The sequence below is a fragment of the Ranitomeya variabilis genome, chromosome 8, assembly GCF_051348905.1.
Source record: "Ranitomeya variabilis isolate aRanVar5 chromosome 8, aRanVar5.hap1, whole genome shotgun sequence".
Lineage (NCBI taxonomy): Eukaryota > Metazoa > Chordata > Amphibia > Anura > Dendrobatidae > Ranitomeya > Ranitomeya variabilis.
The window spans coordinates 183,996,076-184,014,271 of NC_135239.1; the positions used below are offsets into that span (position 1 = coordinate 183,996,076).

General features: G+C 44.7%; 1 protein-coding gene across 2 annotated transcripts in view; it reads left to right on the forward strand.

Annotated features, from left to right (window-relative positions):
• The window catches only part of NINJ1 (ninjurin 1), a 44,187-nt gene extending 38,567 nt beyond the window's left edge, over nt 1-5,620 (forward strand). The window contains exon 4 of one of the 2 annotated variants that reach the window (XM_077278109.1): nt 120-1,338. The gene's annotated coding sequence lies outside the window, so the exon portion shown is untranslated. Of the gene's footprint in view, nt 1-119 lie in introns of both variants that reach the window. The other variant, XM_077278108.1, reaches the window with a different exon arrangement.
• Nucleotides 5,621-18,196: the final 12,576 nt, after the last annotated feature.

Here is an 18,196-nt window from a genome sequence, read left to right on the forward strand (position 1 = left end):
CCTTTATTAGAGGATCGGGTGTTGGGCTGATGCTTTTTGACTGCAGATGAAAAGTTAAAAATTTTTCTTTGCATATGTTAAGACACTGCATTCATCATATTTTATCCTTCTGTTTCCAGATATGTCAGGGCTAAAAGGAGAAGATGTATTTATCGCACCCATATACCGCACCGTAGATATATTTTTAATGAAGATTTCGGTTGCCGAGGCATTTCAGTTTTCCTATTTACCGTCTTCACCTGGATATAAAATGTGGACTAAAATCTAGAACCTTTTGATGCTTCTCTGGATAAACTGTAAGACAAATGGAAGTTCTTTAGTATTTGCTGTCAGCTTAATGAAAGAGGCTTTGTGTCCTTCTAAGTATACAAAGGTCTGTAAAGTAAGAAACCTGGATTTTTTTTGGAATTCTGATCAAGCAGAATCAAAAAACTGAACACTTTACATCTGTGAATAGCGCAATGACTCCTCATCGGTTCTCCTGCGCCACAATAAAGGGCATTCGGAAGATGGAGCAAATCTGAGCGAGGTTATGAATCGCAGCATGATTGATTCCTATCATTCTACTCGTATGTAACTCTATGGGAGATGACGCGGGATGGACCATGTGAACGGAAATACTACAATACCGCTATCCACTGTGCTGTAGCCGTTTTACCAGCGGGATGTAAATACTTCAATTTGAGGTTTTCTTTTTAAACTTTTTAATTTTTTAATATAATTTTCTACTGAAGAACAATGTTGTTTTTGAGTAGGTTATTTCAGGTAAAGTAGAGAAGTAAATATGCAAAATTTCCATGGTTTTCGGGTACAGGGTGTGGATAAAAAATTTTTTTCCAGAACATAGACGGAGCTAAATAACAGCAAAATTATTGGTCAAAATTAGTTTTACATCCGCATTTAACAGCGAACGTGCGGATAAGATGGCCGGCTCTAGTCAGTATGAAGTCATAGTAGGTCATTTGTCTTTTTAGACCCATCTGCTAAATATGGGCACATGTGCCATAGAGGTAGATCAGATGGGTTCTCTGGATTTCCTAAAGAGAGGAGGCCGAGATCGCATTGACTGTTTTCCTTATCCTAATGGTTGCTGAGTACGTCTCCAAAAATCCACTCTCCACAGGACCTACATGGCTGTCAAACAAAAGGGTATGGAATTTGCCCACGTCTGTGCCCCATACATCTTGAGCCAACAAACTTTTAATGGTTTAAACAGCATTAAAAAAATGCCCAATTTTAATCATTAACCCAATTCTTTCCAATCTCTTGCTTCATTATCCAAAACGGCTTATCACAAGGGAATAGTCAGTCGGCCGTATAAATCGGACGGGGATCACAATGCAATGCTCGGACTGGCTGGCGGCTCTCCTGCGTAACAGCTGTGTAGAAATACATGCTCAGGTCGGAAGAGGCGCCGGCCAGTCTAAGCATTGCATTGCGATCTTTGTCCAATATATATGGCCGTCTGACTCTTCCCTAAAATCCTTTTACCTATTTTCATCCTTCCACTCACAATCTGATATAAATATTCCCGGAATGATCTTTATATCACTTCAACAATTTACTATTTGCAATTTCATTTATTTTCGTCTTTGTAGGGATACTTTGGGAGATTTTCCCATGTTTTATGATGATTTTTAGATCCCTTTAAATGTCCTTGTTGTGATTTGGCAATAATGGGTTTATCTTTTAAAAAAACAAAACACTTTTACCTAGTTTTGAGCAATTTACCCCGGCTTGAAAAGCACTAATTTAAAAGGTATATGCTACTTAAATATTCATTTTAGGAATATATTTGTATAACATTTACATTAAAACTGTAATGTTTTTTCTTTTTTAAATTTTCCATATCACTAGCTATAGAAAAAAATGAATGCACAAAATTTGCAATTTTCACATTAGCTATTAAGCCAAATACTAGACTCATGGGCCCAGATTAAAACTGGCATTTCATATTCCAGTGTTAATGAGAGGCGTGCTGGAATAAGATATTTGCCTAGTTCATTAATAGGCACACACCACTTTGAGGGTTTGTCCACTAATCTGACAACGCCTTCTTAATTAGTATGTTTACCCCTTGTAAAATAATAGAGGTATTCATTTCTGGTGCTGGCGCACTTCCAGCGATTGTCGGCGCTGGCTGTACCAGAGTCTTGCGTGACATTATCAGCCAGCTTCTTCTTGAAACCACCTCTATTTTATAAATTAAATAATAATAAAAAAAAATTTTTGGACACTACAAAAATATGACAAAAGAGACCCTTCAGGAAAAACACAGCCAGCGTCCAAAATGCGTCAGTGCACTTACCCTCTCCATGGCTCCGTAGCGCTGTGCCTGCTGCAGATGTGCCTTTTGTCATGACAAGTGTCTTCCTATTTTCTCATTTCTTGGCATACAGAAGAATTAGTGTCAGTCATTACGCAATGAATCGGATATTTTTGTAAGCCTTGGCGTTCTCTTTATGGGACATTTCAGTCCATGGGGTCATTGTGAGGAAATGTGCACAGCAGAAGGAAAGACAAAATGTAGAATCAATCTGTGAAAACCAAACACCACAGGTATGTGCGTCCACCGACCCCGTGAGAAATGTTTCCCAACAGTGATACTCAATACACAAGTGCTTGTTATGGTTGGATTAAGGTAAGGCCCTGACCCCACCACTCCAATGCCTAGTATCACACGACCGTTTTCATCTGAGAAAATCGGTCATATTATGCTGATCAGACTCTGATCCAATTTTCTTGGAGGTCGAGGGAAAAAAAAAATTTCCCCATATTCTCTATTGTCAGTCCATGAAAATCGGACCGTTTATAGATGTCATCTGAGTGTGCTCCAATTTTTTTTCACGGACCCATAGACATGAATCCATGTGCCATCCGATTCTGTGAGGCAAATTGTCCGTGCTGCAACTCTTTTTCCTGGGACCGCTATCAAAAGCACTCGTCCGATTTATACCGTTGTCTGCAAAATCCCGAATAGTGTTTCTCCAGGTAATTGAATGGGACCACATTTGGAGCCACCTTTTTGGACAGACTGATGTGCGTTTACCCTGCAGATTGGTGGGGTTACTGGTGGGTTTCTCTGCTGGACCCAGTGAACCACCCATCACAACGATGCCCTTCTGATTTTCCATAGTTGAGCGTATTGAGGACTCACCCAGTGTTTAACCTTTCATTGACCCTATTACATTTTGACACCCGTGTTCCAGAGTTTCTCCTAAGTCCACAAGACTTTATTCACAGCACCGGGTGCTATTCTCCTTCACATAAATGCAGATAGTGGATAGGGTCACTTGTAAGTGCTTTTCTTTTAAGACTCCCATCTTGAATGGCAAAGATTGATCGACAATTTTGGGCTAGAATCGATTGTCAGTCTACTAATTCGCCCACCAAGGCTGCCAGGCCCTTTCTGATGTGGAGCTTAGTTGGTGGATACGTTTTTCTTTTAGTAATTTTTTTTTGTTAACCGCGGTACCTTTACCGATCTCACATTGATGGCTGTATTTGGGGTAGGTCGAAAACTTAAAACTCCCTTTCAAGGGCTACTTGGAACAAATGTTTGCAGTCACTTTATGTGACCGCAGACCTTCCGAAAGGTGACAGCGTGCGGTATTTCCAAAGCGGGAGGTCACATGGACGCTTATATGCGATTTGCGGTATTGTGCCAACTAGACTTGTTTGGCTTCTCTCAATAGAAGAAAATTGCGAGAAGAGAAGGAGTCTAGTGGGCTTGTGACCGCACGTATGCAATCCAGGGATTCGTGACTGCGAGGAGCAACTGCAAACTTTTGACCCTAGCCAGGACAACCCTGTTAACACCTGGGATTAAATTCACGTTCCCGGATCATGGTCAACGTATCCGGTCACTAACAGACCCCTTTAGGGTCTAATATAAAATGCTGTAGCCTCATGTACCAGTAGTTATAGGATGTGGGAAGGGAAGGCCCGGTCTTGAAACAAAACTCATTTGCTGGATTACCATGGGGAACAATCTACAGCAATTCGAAAAAAATAAGCTGCTATTACTGACCCGCTATTTACTCTAATGATTTATCATAACGTCTTCCGGATATTGCATATCCTTTACTGCCAAACTATGCATAGGGACAGAGTTACATTGAGGACTCATAAAAAAAAATCACTTCCATTGCTGAATTAGTTGCACTTTTGCTGCACATTCCTCATACGATGACATGATGCCGATGTCAAATCCGCAGCTCCAGTCTGTTTACACTGGACATACGCATGTGCACATATCCCTGCATGAAGAAATGTATGACTTTTACAGGGACTCCATTAGCAGGTTTTTGTTATGTAACCCCCATGAGACAGAGGCTGAGATCCTGATTCCAGTGATGTCACTTACCGTTGTTTCAAGAAAATCAGTGTTTTACCAGCAGGAGATTATCACTACAGGACTAGAAGTCTCGTGCCTCCTAGTCCTCCTGATCTGTGTAAGTCTCCCCACCAGAAATGGGACACTTTGAAGCAGCAGGTCAGTGTACGGGCTCAATAGTAAGTCCATTCCACACTCTGCGTGCTCTCTAGTATTGCTTCAGCATTTCTAGGTGCAAGTGATCGGTGTGAGGGGATCTCAGGACTCACATCTCAGCACTTGTGTGGAAGTGAGCAGGGACAGAGTTCTTCTTTAGATTTCTAACACTTATATTCTTAGATTTCTTTAATTCAGAATGCGTCTGTCTCTCCAGGACAGGACCGCCTGATAATCCAGAATCCTTTAAACTAAAGGATTTTTGCTGATTTGAGCTTGCACTTTATTATATCACAGAACTGCCTGTTTCCCATCTTCTGCATTATCCAGACTGTTAAAGTGGTATTCCCATCTCCAAGATCCTATCCCAATATGTAGTAGGTATAATAATATTCGCAAATAACTCCAATTAGAAATGTAGATTAGTTCTTCTGATTCACTATGTCTCTTTCCTCATGTGCAGGTATTGCAGGGCCTTAGGTATCCATGGTTATGACCACTGATATAGTGACAGCTAGCTCCTATTGGCTGTAACCATGGCTACCAAAGGTCCTGCAATTCCTGTACATGAGAAAAGAGACACAGCAAATCAGAAAAACTATACTACATTTCTAATTGGAGGTTTTTGCTAATATTATTACACCTACTTAAGGATCTTGAAGATGGACTATACTCCTTTATTCTGACACCTAAAGTTTTGTGTAAAGATAGTATGTATACATAGGCCACATTCACACTTTCAGTATTTGGTCAGTATTTTACATCAGTATTTGTAAGCCAAAACCAGGAGTGGAACAAATAGAGGGAAAGTATAATAGAAGCACGTCACCACTTCTGTATTTATCACCCACTCCTGGTTTTATCTTACAAATACTGCTGTAAAATACTGACCAAATACTGATCGTGTGAACGTGGCCTTATACGTAGCGTGTGTGTTCATATGTAGCCTATAAAAAAATGTCAACTTTTATTTATTCACAATCACAAGTTTAGAGATTATGTACAAATATGTAAAAATAAATAAGTTCTCCCTTACTCCAAATTTATATAAAACCACTTGTACCTCTTATGAAGTTTTTTTTATTGTTCTAAATATATTGTCTATTAAAGTTTTTTTTTTATTATTCATATCTCTGTGGTTTATTTATTTATTTTAAGATGTACAGAACAAAACAGGCCCCGCCGTCATTTTCTAACCTATAAGATGGCCGACATTCCCCCGATGCATAGCTATTTTTTTTTTTTTGGGGATGAGAACTTGTAATCTTTCTGCGCCCTCTAGTGGTAGAAGAAGTGTAGGGCTATGGCTACTATATTGTAATTTTCAGAAAAGAAAGTTATGGAATTAAATATTGAGGAATGAACAATTTAATCCGAGTGGGAGGTAAAATCAGAAGTACAGCACTCAGAATCAAACTTTTATTTTTATGATGTGTGTGTACATACCCTAACCAAGCATGTGCATGCCGGAAACCTTATTGAGGATACTCCCATTAATACAATATCAGATCTGTTCCCATTGGGGCTCACAATTTACATCCTCTATCAGTATGTCTTTGGAGTGTGGGAGGAAAACTGAGAACCCGGAGGAAACTCACGCAAACACGGGGAGAACATACAAACTCCTTGCAGATGTTGTCCAGGGTGGGATTTCAACTAAGGACACAAGTGCTGCAAGTGCTAACCACTGAGCCACCGTGCTAATCACTGAGCCACCATGCCACTCTTAAGAGAGTTCACTGCCGCCTCACTTCTGCATCAGGAGGCGACACGTGCTGATGAAGTTGTGCGGGCATATACTTGCCAGAATGAATGCATGATCGTCTGGTATGGTGCACGCGTCCTATTCTAATGACTAGTACAGCAGCATAATACCGCCGATCGTGCACACGTAAGAGCAGACATCTGGGAGCAGAATATCAGCACATCTCACCTCCCCATAGACATGTGAGCGGTGCCAGAAAAGCCCAAGAGGGGTTTGTTTCCAAGGTGCCGATGGTGCCTGCTGCAATACTAAATAAATAAAAAAAAAACATTATATATTGAATTTCAATCCGAAAGGGAAGACCATGCAATCAGAATCCATTTATTCTGCAGAAATCTCATCCACAACACTGGTAAAGTAATATGGATGGAAAATCCACTGCGTATTTGGGAACATCTGCTTCTTGGCAGTAACGAAATGTAAATGGATGTGTGTTCGAGGCCTGAAGGGTTCAACAGTTTTATGGCAATGTGACTGACGTGTAACTACACACCCGCTATTGGCTGCGTTCACACTAAGGCCTCTTTCACAATTCCGTCGGGAGTGTCACGGTCTAACGCGTCGGCGAGACGTACTGAAGGATGTTAGAAAATATTGGTAAAACGTATGCAACGTTTCCGGTATTTCGACGGAGGCGTCTCCAAAATTTGCCTAGTGGAGAAGTAGGATTTTCTATTAGAGACAGAGACTTTTCCCTGCGTTGGAATATGTTTCCAGGCATGCTCAGAAGTAAAACCTGCATCCATCACTTGATTCCTGCGTTTCACAGTGTGCGCTGGATCCAGTGTCCATAGGCTGCCATTTTGTGGAACAAGGTATGCCGCAGGAGGCGTTGGGGGAACGTTTTTCCACTGCAGACAAAAAAAGTTTCATGGAACTTTTTGGGAAAAGACGGGCCGTCAAATTCCGCAGGATCCAGGGCACGACGGACGAAACGTGTGGCCATCCATCGCTAATACAAGTCTATGAGAAAACTCAGGATCCTGTTTTCTCAAAAAACGACGTATCTCGCCGGGACTACAAAGACGGAAGTGTGAAAGAGGCCGCTGTGTTTTTATTTTGCTGCAATTGCAATAAAATCTTTGAAAAATGTTGGCAAAGTTTTTTCGTTTTCTGTACAAAAATGTTACCATCTTCCAAAATGTTTGCGGTTTTACCGCAGTTGTTGGGAGTAGGGGGTGGAATGCACAGTGGCCACAACCCTGGGGGGGGGGGGGGGGCTTGGAATGCACAGCAGCTGCAACTTGGGGGGGGGGGGCGCCTTGGAATGCACAGCGGCTGCAACTTGTGGAGGGGTGGAACAGACAACATCCACAACTTGTTGGGGGGGGGGGGGGGAACACACTGCGGCCACAACTTGGGGGGTGTAATGCACAGCACACAGCCTAATGGTTATTTACTTAAGGCCGGTTTCACACGTCAGTGGCTCCAGTACGTGTAGTGACAGTTTTCTCACGTAACGGAGACCCTGATACACGTAGACCCATTCAAATGAATGGGTCTATGCAGATGTTCGCGTGTTTTGATGGACCGTGTGTAAAACGCGCAGACATATCCGTTTTACCCGGACACACGGCCCGCCAAACGTCCAGCACACGGAGACAAGTGTGCACTGTCCTCCATGCGCATGGCCGGCCGTGGGGTAAGCAGCTCTAATGTAAACCGCTGTTCCCCTGCGTGTGGTGCTGAAGCTGGCTTTCAATTGTCCCCTGCTCATTGGTTGTAAAATATAGGGGGGACCCCACGTCTTTTTTTTTTTTTTTTCATTCATTCATTCTCCCCTGCCGAGCAATGACAGCCGCGTTCAGCACCACACGCAGGGGAACAGCGCTTACTGCAGCGCTGCTTACCGGCAGCCATTCGTGTGGTCTTGATGCGGCACACGGGTGCCACACTGATGTATCACACGGACATCTCCGGTACCGTGTCTACCGGTACCAGAAATATCAGGACGTGTGAAACCGGCCTTACACAGTGGTTCATTTATAATGAAACCGCATTAAAAAGAAAATGCCAGAGTTGAGGGTTTTTTTGTTGTTGTGTGCGCTGATTTTTAAACAGTGGCATGTAAAAGCTGTGGCAAAATTACTGTTATTGTGAAAAGACAAAGCAAGTTGAAGATGAAATGATCTCTGCAGCGCGCAGTGACTGCAGACTTTCATATCAAACCTGGACAAGCCCTTTAATTATAAAATGAAGAATTTGGTGAGATTGTTCCTCTCCTGGTTTTGGTTTACAAATAGGGGTAAAAATCAGAGGGAAAGTACCGTATAACAGAAACACATCACCACTTCTGTATTTATCACCCACTCCTGGTTTTGGCTTACAACTTCTGAGGTAAAAAACGCACCAAATCTTAACCCCTTCCCGACCCATGACGCCACGTAGGCGTCATGAAAACCCGTGCCAATCCGACCCATGACGCCTATGTGGCGTCATGGAATGATCGCGTCCCTGCAGATCGGGTGAAGGGGTTAACTCCTATTTTACCCGATCTGCAGGGAGAGGGGGAGTGGTGCTTCAGCCCAGGGGGGGTGGCTTCACCCCCCCGTGGCTACGATCGCTCTGATTGGCTGTTGAAAGTGAAACTGCCAATCAGAGCGATTTGTAATATTTCACCTGAAAAACTGGTGAAATATTACAATCCAGCCATGGCCGATGCTGCAATATCATCGGCCATGGCTGGAAACACTAATGTGACCCCCCCACCCCACCGATCGCCCCCCCAGTGCTCCGTTATGGGGTCCGGTCCCCTCGGTCCTGTGCTCCGCTGCCCCGTGCTCCTGCCCGCTCCCCCCGTGCTGCTATGCCACCCCCCTGTGCTCCGACGCCCCCCCGTGCCCCGATCTCCCCCCCCTTATACTCACCGAGGCTCCCGGTGTCCGTCCGCCTCCTCGCTGGGCGCCGCCATCTTCCAAGATGGCGGGCGCATGCTCAGTGCGCCCGCCGAATCTGCCAGTCGGCAGATTCGTTAAAAGTACATTTTGATCGCTGCGATAGGTTCTATCACAGCGATCAAAATAAAAAAAATAATAAATAAACCCCCCCCTTTATCACCCCCATAGGTAGGGACAATAATAAAATAAAGAAAATATTTTTTTTTTTTTCTTTTTCCACTAGGGTTAGGGTTAGAACTAGGGTTAGGGTTAGAACTAGGGTTAGGGTTACGGGTAGGGTTAGGGTTAGGGGTAGGGTTAGGGTTACAGGTAGGGTTAGGGTTAGGGTTATGGCATGTGCGGATTTGGCTGCGGATCCTGTTGTGATTTTGCTTTTTGCTCCCTCTAGTGGTCACTAGTGATTTGACTCTGGAGCTTCTGTCTTTTCCTATATCCTCACCTGGGCCGTTAGTTCAGGGGCGTTGCTATATAAGCTCCCTGGACCTTCAGTTCAATGCCTGGCATCATTGAAATCAGAGCTAATCTGTTGTGCTCTTGTCCTATGATCCTGGTTCCTGTATTTCAAGCTAAGTCTTCTTCTTTGCTTTTTGCTTTTGTTTTGTTTGGTATTTTTGTCCAGCTTGTTCCAATCTGTATCCTGACCTTTGCTGGAAGCTCTAGGGGGCTGGTGTTCTCCCCCCGGACCGTTAGACGGTTCGGGGGTTCTTGAATCTCCAGCGTGGATTTTTATAGGGTTTTGACCAGATAAGTTATCTTGCTATATTCTGCTATTAGTAAGCTGGCCTCTCTTTGCTGAACCTGGTTCATTTCTGTGTTTGTCATTTCCTCTTACCTCACCGTTATTATTTGTGGGGGGCTTGTATCTTGCTTTGGGGTCCCTTTCTCTGGAGGCAAGAGAGGTCTTTGTTTTCTTCTCCTAGGGGTAGTTAGATTCTCCGGCTGGCGCGAGTCATCTAGCGATCCGTAGGCATGATCCCCGGCTACTTCTAGTGTTGGCGTTAGGAGTAGCTATTTGGTCAACCCAGTTACCACAGCCCTATGAGCTGGATTTTTGAATCTCGCAGACTTACACGTTCCTCTGAGACCCTGTCCACTGGGGTCATAACAGTATGCCAGGACAGTATTAAATGTTTAATGCATTGCAGAAGAGGGATTATAAGAAAGAAAATTTTGAGTTTTTTTTTTCCCTCTCTCATTTTTTTTTTTTTTTTTCTTTTCCCCTTTACCTCAGAGTGGCTTAAAGCTTGCTGCAGACATGAATGTCCAGACCTTGATTACAAGTGTGGACCAGCTTGCCGCTCGTGTGCAGGGTATACAAGATTATGTTACCAGAAATCCTAGGTCTGAACCCAAGATTCCGATTCCTGAACTGTTTTCAGGAGACCGATTTAAGTTTAGGAATTTCAGGAATAATTGAAATTGTTTTTGTCCCTGAAACCTTGTTCGTCTGGAGACTCTGCTCAACAAGTAAAAATTGTTATTTCATTCTTACGGGGTGACCCTCAAGATTGGGCTTTTTCGTTGGCGCCAGGAGATCCGGCATTGGCTGATATTGATGCGTTTTTTCTGGCGCTCGGTTTACTTTATGAGGAACCCAATCTTGAGATTCAGGCAGAGAAAGCCTTGCTGGCTATGTCTCAGGGCCAGGACGAGGCTGAGGTGTATTGCCAAAAATTTCGGAAATGGTCCGTGCTGACACATTGGAACGAGTGTGCACTGGCCGCTAATTTTAGAAATGGCCTTTCTGAGGCCATTAAGAATGTTATGGTGGGTTTTCCCATTCCCACAGGTCTGAATGATACCATGTCCCTGGCTATTCAAATTGACCGGCGGTTGCGGGAGCGCAAAACCGCAAATTCCCTCATGTTGTTGTCTGAACAGACACCTGATGTGATGCAATGTGATAGAAAAACCGCAAATTCCCTCATGGTGTTGTCTGAACGGACACCTGATTTGATGCAATGTGATAGAATCCTGACTAGAAATGAGAGGAAAATTCATAGACGCCGGAATGGCTTGTGCTACTACTGTGGTGATTCTACACATGTTATCTCAGCATGCTCTAAACGTATATCTAAGGTTGTTAGTCCTGTCACCGTTGGTAATTTGCATCCTAAGTTTATTCTGTCTGTAACTTTGATTTGCTCACTGTCATCTTATCCTGTCATGGCGTTTGTAGATTCAGGTGCTGCCCTGAGTCTTATGGATCTCTCATTTGCTAAGCGCTGTGGTTTTATTCTTGAACCATTAGAAAATCCTATCCCTCTTAGGGGTATTGATGCTACGCCATTGGCAGAAAATAAACCGCAGTATTGGACACAGGTTACCATGTGCATGACTCCTGAACACCGCGAGGTGATACGTTTTCTCGTTCTACATAAAATGCATGATTTGGTTGTTTTGGGGCTGCCATGGTTACAGACCCATAATCCAGTCCTTGACTGGAAGGCTATGTCAGTGTCTAGTTGGGGCTGTCGTGGTATTCATGAGGATTCCCTGCCTGTGTCTATTGCTTCTACGCCTTCGGAAGTTCCGGAGTACTTGTCTGATTATCAGGATGTCTTTAGCGAGTCCAGGTCCAGTGCATTGCCTCCTCATAGGGAATGTGACTGTGCAATAGATTTGATTCCAGGCAGTAAATTTCCTAAGGGAAGACTGTTTAATCTGTCGATACCTGAACATACCGCTATGCGTTCATATATCAAGGAGTCTCTGGAGAAAGGACACATCCGTCCGTCTTCTTCCCCTCTTGGTGCGGGATTCTTTTTTGTGGCTAAAAAGGACGGATCTTTGAGGCCTTGTATTGACTATCGGCTTTTAAATAAGATCACTGTCAAATTTCAGTATCCTTTGCCGCTGTTGTCTGACTTGTTTGCCCGGATTAAAGGTGCCAAGTGGTTTACCAAGATAGACCTTCGTGGTGCGTACAACCTTGTGCGCATTAAGCAAGGGGATGAATGGAAAACCGCATTCAATACGCCCGAAGGTCATTTTGAGTACTTGGTGATGCCTTTTGGGCTCTCTAATGCCCCTTCAGTTTTTCAGTCCTTTATGCATGACATTTTCCGGAACTATCTGGATAAATTTTTGATCGTTTATCTGGATGATATTCTGGTTTTTTCTGATAATTGGGACTCGCATGTGGAGCAGGTCAGGATGGTCTTTAAAATTTTGCATGAAAATTCTTTGTTTGTCAAGGGCTCAAAGTGTCTTTTTGGTGTACAGAAGGTTCCCTTTTTGGGGTTCATTTTTTCCCCTTCTGCTGTGGAGATGGACCCAGTCAAGGTCCGAGCTATTCTTGATTGGACTCAGCCCTCGTCAGTTAAGAGTCTTCAGAAGTTCTTGGGTTTCGCTAACTTCTACCGTCGTTTTATCGCTAACTTTTCTAGCATTGTGAAACCTTTGACGGATATGACCAAGAAGGGCTCCGATGTGGTTAATTGGGCTCCTGCTGCCGTGGAGGCTTTCCAGGAGTTGAAACGTCGGTTTACTTCGGCACCTGTTTTGTGCCAGCCTGATGTCTCGCTTCCCTTTCAGGTTGAGGTGGATGCTTCAGAGATTGGAGCAGGGGCCGTTTTGTCGCAGAGAGGCCCTGGTTGCTCTGTTATGAGACCTTGCGCCTTTTTCTCTAGGAAGTTTTCGCCTGCGGAGCGAAATTATGATGTGGGCAATCGGGAGTTGTTGGCCATGAAATGGGCATTTGAGGAGTGGCGTCATTGGCTCGAGGGTGCTAAGCATCGTGTGGTGGTCTTGACTGATCACAAAAATCTGATGTATCTCGAGTCTGCTAAACGCCTGAATCCTAGACAGGCCCGCTGGTCATTGTTTTTCTCCCGTTTTGACTTTGTTGTCTCGTATTTACCAGGTTCAAAAAATGTGAAGGCCGATGCTCTTTCCAGGAGCTTTGTGCCTGATGCTCCTGGAGTCGCTGAACCTGTTGGTATTCTTAAGGATGGTATTATCTTGTCAGCTATTTCTCCAGATCTGCGACGTGTGTTGCAGAGATTTCAGGCTGATAGGCCTGATTCTTGTCCACCTGACAGACTGTTTGTGCCTGATAAGTGGACCAGCAGAGTCATTTCCGAGGTTCATTCCTCGGTGTTGGCAGGTCACCCAGGAATTTTTGGCACCAGAGATCTGGTGGCCAGATCCTTTTGGTGGCCTTCCTTGTCTAGGGATGTGCGGTCATTTGTACAGTCCTGTGGGACTTGTGCTCGAGCTAAGCCTTGCTGTTCTCATGCCAGCGGGTTGCTCTTGCCCTTGCCTGTCCCTAAGAGACCTTGGACACATATCTCCATGGATTTCATTTCTGATCTTCCGGTGTCTCAAGGCATGTCTGTTATCTGGGTGATATGTGATCGCTTCTCCAAGATGGTCCATTTGGTTCCTTTGCCTAAGCTGCCTTCCTCTTCCGATCTGGTTCCTGTGTTTTTCCAGAACGTGGTTCGTTTGCACGGCATCCCTGAGAATATTGTGTCAGACAGAGGATCCCAGTTCGTTTCCAGATTCTGGCGATCCTTTTGTAGTAGGATGGGCATTGACTTGTCGTTTTCGTCTGCTTTCCATCCTCAGACTAATGGACAGACGGAGCGAACTAATCAGACTTTGGAGGCTTATTTGAGGTGTTTTGTCTCTGCTGATCAGGACGATTGGGTGACCTTCTTGCCGTTGGCTGAGTTTGCCCTTAATAATCGGGCTAGTTCCGCCACCTTGGTTTCGCCGTTTTTCTGCAACTCTGGTTTCCACCCTCGTTTTTCTTCGGGTCATGTGGAACCTTCTGACTGCCCTGGGGTGGATTCTGTGGTGGATAGGTTGCAGCGGATCTGGAATCTTGTGGTGGACAACTTGAAGTTGTCACAGGAGAGGGCTCAGCGCTTTGCCAACCGCCGCCGCGGTGTGGGTCCCCGACTACGTGTTGGGGATTTGGTGTGGCTTTCTTCCCGCTTTGTCCCTATGAAGGTTTCCTCTCTCAAATTTAAACCTCGTTTTATTGGTCCTTACAAGATATTGGAAATCCTTAATCCTGTATCCTTTCGCCTGGATCTTCCTGTGTCGTTTGCTATCCACAACGTGTTTCATAGGTCCTTGTTGCGGCGGTACGTTGTGCCTGTGGTTCCTTCTGCTGAGCCTCCTGCTCCGGTGTTGGTTGAGGGCGAGTTGGAGTACGTGGTGGAGAAGATCTTGGATTCTCGTCTCTCCAGGCGGAGGCTTCAGTACCTGGTCAAGTGGAAGGGCTATGGTCAGGAAGATAATTCCTGGGTGGTCGCCTCTGATGTTCATGCGGCCGATTTAGTTCGTGCCTTTCACGCCGCTCGTCCTGATCGCCCTGGTGGTCGTGGTGAGGGTTCGGTGACCCCTCACTAAGGGGGGGGGTACTGTTGTGATTTTGCTTTTTGCTCCCTCTAGTGGTCATTAGTGATTTGACTCTGGAGCTTCTGTCTTTTCCTATATCCTCACCTGGGCCGTTAGTTCAGGGGCGTTGCTATATAAGCTCCCTGGACCTTCAGTTCAATGCCTGGCATCGTTGAAATCAGAGCTAATCTGTTGTGCTCTTGTCCTATGATCCTGGTTCCTGTATTTCAAGCTAAGTCTTCTTCTTTGCTTTTTGCTTTTGTTTTGTTTGGTATTTTTGTCCAGCTTGTTCCAATCTGTATCCTGACCTTTGCTGGAAGCTCTAGGGGGCTGGTGTTCTCCCCCCGGACCGTTAGACGGTTCGGGGGTTCTTTAATCTCCAGCGTGGATTTTTATAGGGTTTTTGTTGACCAGATAAGTTATCTTGCTATATTCTGCTATTAGTAAGCTGGCCTCTCTTTGCTGAACCTGGTTCATTTCTGTGTTTGTCATTTCCTCTTACCTCACCGTTATTATTTGTGGGGGGCTTGTATCTTGCTTTGGGGTCCCTTTCTCTGGAGGCAAGAGAGGTCTTTGTTTTCTTCTCCTAGGGGTAGTTAGATTCTCCAGCTGGCGCGAGTCATCTAGCGATCCGTAGGCATGATCCCCGGCTACTTCTAGTGTTGGCGTTAGGAGTAGCTATTTGGTCAACCCAGTTACCACAGCCCTATGAGCTGGATTTTTGAATCTCGCAGACTTACACGTTCCTCTGAGACCCTGTCCACTGGGGTCATAACAGGATCCGCAGCGGATTGGCCGCGGATCCGCAGCGGATTGGCCGCTGTGAATTCGTAGCAGTTTTCCATCAGGTTTACAGTACCATGTACACCTATGGAAAACCAAATCCGCTGTGCCCATGGTGCGGAAAATTCCGTGCAGAAACGCTGCGTTGTATTTTCCGCAGCATGTCAATTCTTTGTGCGGATTCCGCAGCGTTTTACACCTGTTGCTCAATAGGAATCCGCAGGTGAAATCCGCACAAAAAAACACTGGAAATCTGCTGTAAATCCGCAGGTAAAACGCAGTGCCTTTTACCTGCAGATTTTTCAAAAATCATGCGGAAAAATCTTACACGAATCCGCAACGTGGGCACATACCCTTAGGGTTAGGGTTGGAATTAGGGCTAGGGTTGGAAATAGGGTTAAGAATAGGCTTGTGGTTAGGGTTACGGATAGGGTTAGGGGTGTGTTGGGGTTACAGTTGTGGTTAGGGTTGGGATTACGGTTAGGGTTGGGATTAGGGTTGGAATTAGGGTTACGGGTGTGTTGGGGTTAGGGTTGTGGTTAGGGGTGTGTTGGGGTTAGGGTTGGGATTAGGGTTATGGCTACAGTTGGGATTAGTATTAGGGGTGTGTTGGGGTTACTGTTGAAGTTAGAATTGAGGGGTATCCACTGTTTGGGCACATCAGGGGCTCTGCAAACGCAACATGGAGCCACCATTGATTCCAGCCAATCTTGCATTCAAAAAGTCAAATGGTGCTCCCTCCATTCCAAGCCCCGACATGCGCCCAAACAGTGGTTTACCCCCACATTTGGGGTACCAGAGTACTCAGGACAAACTGGGCAACAACTGCTGGGGTCCAATTTCTCCTGTTACCCTTGCAAAAATAAAAAATTACTTGCTAAGACATAATTTTTGAGGAAAGAACAATTATTTTTTATTTTCATGGCTCTGCGTTATAAACTTCTGTGAAGCACTTGGGGGTTGAAAGTGCTCACCACACATCTAGATAAGTTCCTTCGGGGGTCTAGTTTCCAAAATGGGGTCACTTGTGGGGTGTTTCTACTGTTTAGGCACATCAGGGGCTCTGCAAATGCAACGTGACGCCCGCAGACCATTCCATCAAAGTCTGCATTTCAAATGTCACTACTTCCCTTCCGAGCCCTGACGTGTGCCCAAACAGTGGTTTACCCCCACATATGGGGTATCAGCGTACTCACAACAAACTGGGCAACAAATATTGGGGTCCAATTTCTCCTGTTACCCTTGAGAAAATAAAAAATTGCTTGCTAAAACATCTTTTTTGAGGAAAGAAAAATGATTTTTTATTTTCACGGCTCTGCGTTGTAAACTTCTGTGAAGCACTTGGGGGTTGAACGTGCTCATCACACATCTAGATAAGTTCCTTGGGGGTCTAGTTTCCAAAATGGGGTCACTTGTAGGGGGTTTCTACTGTTTAGGCATATCAGGGGCTCTGCAAACGTAACATGATGCCCGCAGACCATTCCATCAATGTCTGCATTCCAAAACGTCACTACTTCCCTTCCGAGCCCCGGCATGTGCCCAAACAGTGGTTTACCCCCACATATGGGGTATCAGCGTACTCAGGAGAAACTGGACAACAACTTTTGGGGTCCAATTTCTCCTGTTACCCTTGCAAAAATAAAAAATTCTGGGCTAAAAAAATATTTTTGAGGAAAGGAAACACATTTATTATTTTCACGGCTCTGCGTTATAAACTTCTGTGAAGCACTTGGGGGTTCAAAGTGCTCACCACACATCTAGATAAGTTCCCTTGGGGGTCTAGTTTCCAAAATGGAGTCACTTGTGGGGGGTTCCTACTGTTTAGGCACATCAGGGGCTCTGCAAACGCAACCTGACGCCCGCAGAGCATTCCATCAAAGTCTGCATTTCAAAACGTCACTACTTCCCTTCCGAACCCCGACGTGTGCCAAAACAGTGGTTTACCCCCACATATGGGGTATCAGCGTACTCAGGAGAAACTGGACAACAACTTTTGGGGTCCAATTTCTCCTGTTACCTTTGGGAAAATAAAAAATTGTGGGCTAAAAAATCATTTTTGAGAAATGAAAAATTATTTTTTATTTTCACGGCTCTGCGTTATAAACTTCTGCGAAGCACTTGGGGGTTCAAAGTGCTCACCACACATCTAGATTAGTTCCTTGGGAGGTCTAGTTTCCAAAATGGGGTCACTTGTGCGGGAGCTCCAATGTTTAGGCACACAGGGGCTCTCCAAACGCGACATGGTGTCCGCTAATGATTGGAGCTAATTTTCCATTCAAAAAGCCAAATGGCGTGCCTTCCCTTCCGAGCCCTGCCGTGCGCCCAAACAGTGGTTTACCCCCACATATGGGGTATCATCGTACTCAGTACAAACTGGACAACAACATTTGGGGTCCAATTTCTCCTATTACCCTTGGGAAAATAAAAAATTCTGGGCTAAAAATCTTTTTTGAGGAAAGAAAAATTATTTTTTATTTTCACGGCTCTGCGTTATAAACTTCTGTGAAGCACCTGGGGGTTATAAGTGCTCACTATGCATCTAGATAAGTTTCTTTGGGGGTCTAGTTTCCAAAATGGGGTAACTTGTAGGGGAGCTCCAATGTTTAGGCACACAGGGGCTCTCCAAACGCGACATGGTGTCCGCTAACGATTGGAGCGAATTTTCCATTCAAAAAGTCAAATGGCACGCCTCCCCTTCCGAGCCTTGCCGTGCACCCAAACAGTGGTTTACCCCCACATATGAGGTATCAACATACTAAGGAGAAATTGCCCAACAAATTTTAGGATCCATTTTATCCTGTTGCCCATGTGAAAATGAAAAAATTAAGGCTAAAAGAAATTTTGTGTGAAAAAAAAAGTACTTTTTCATTTTTACGGATCAATTTGTGAAGCACCTGAGAGTTTAAA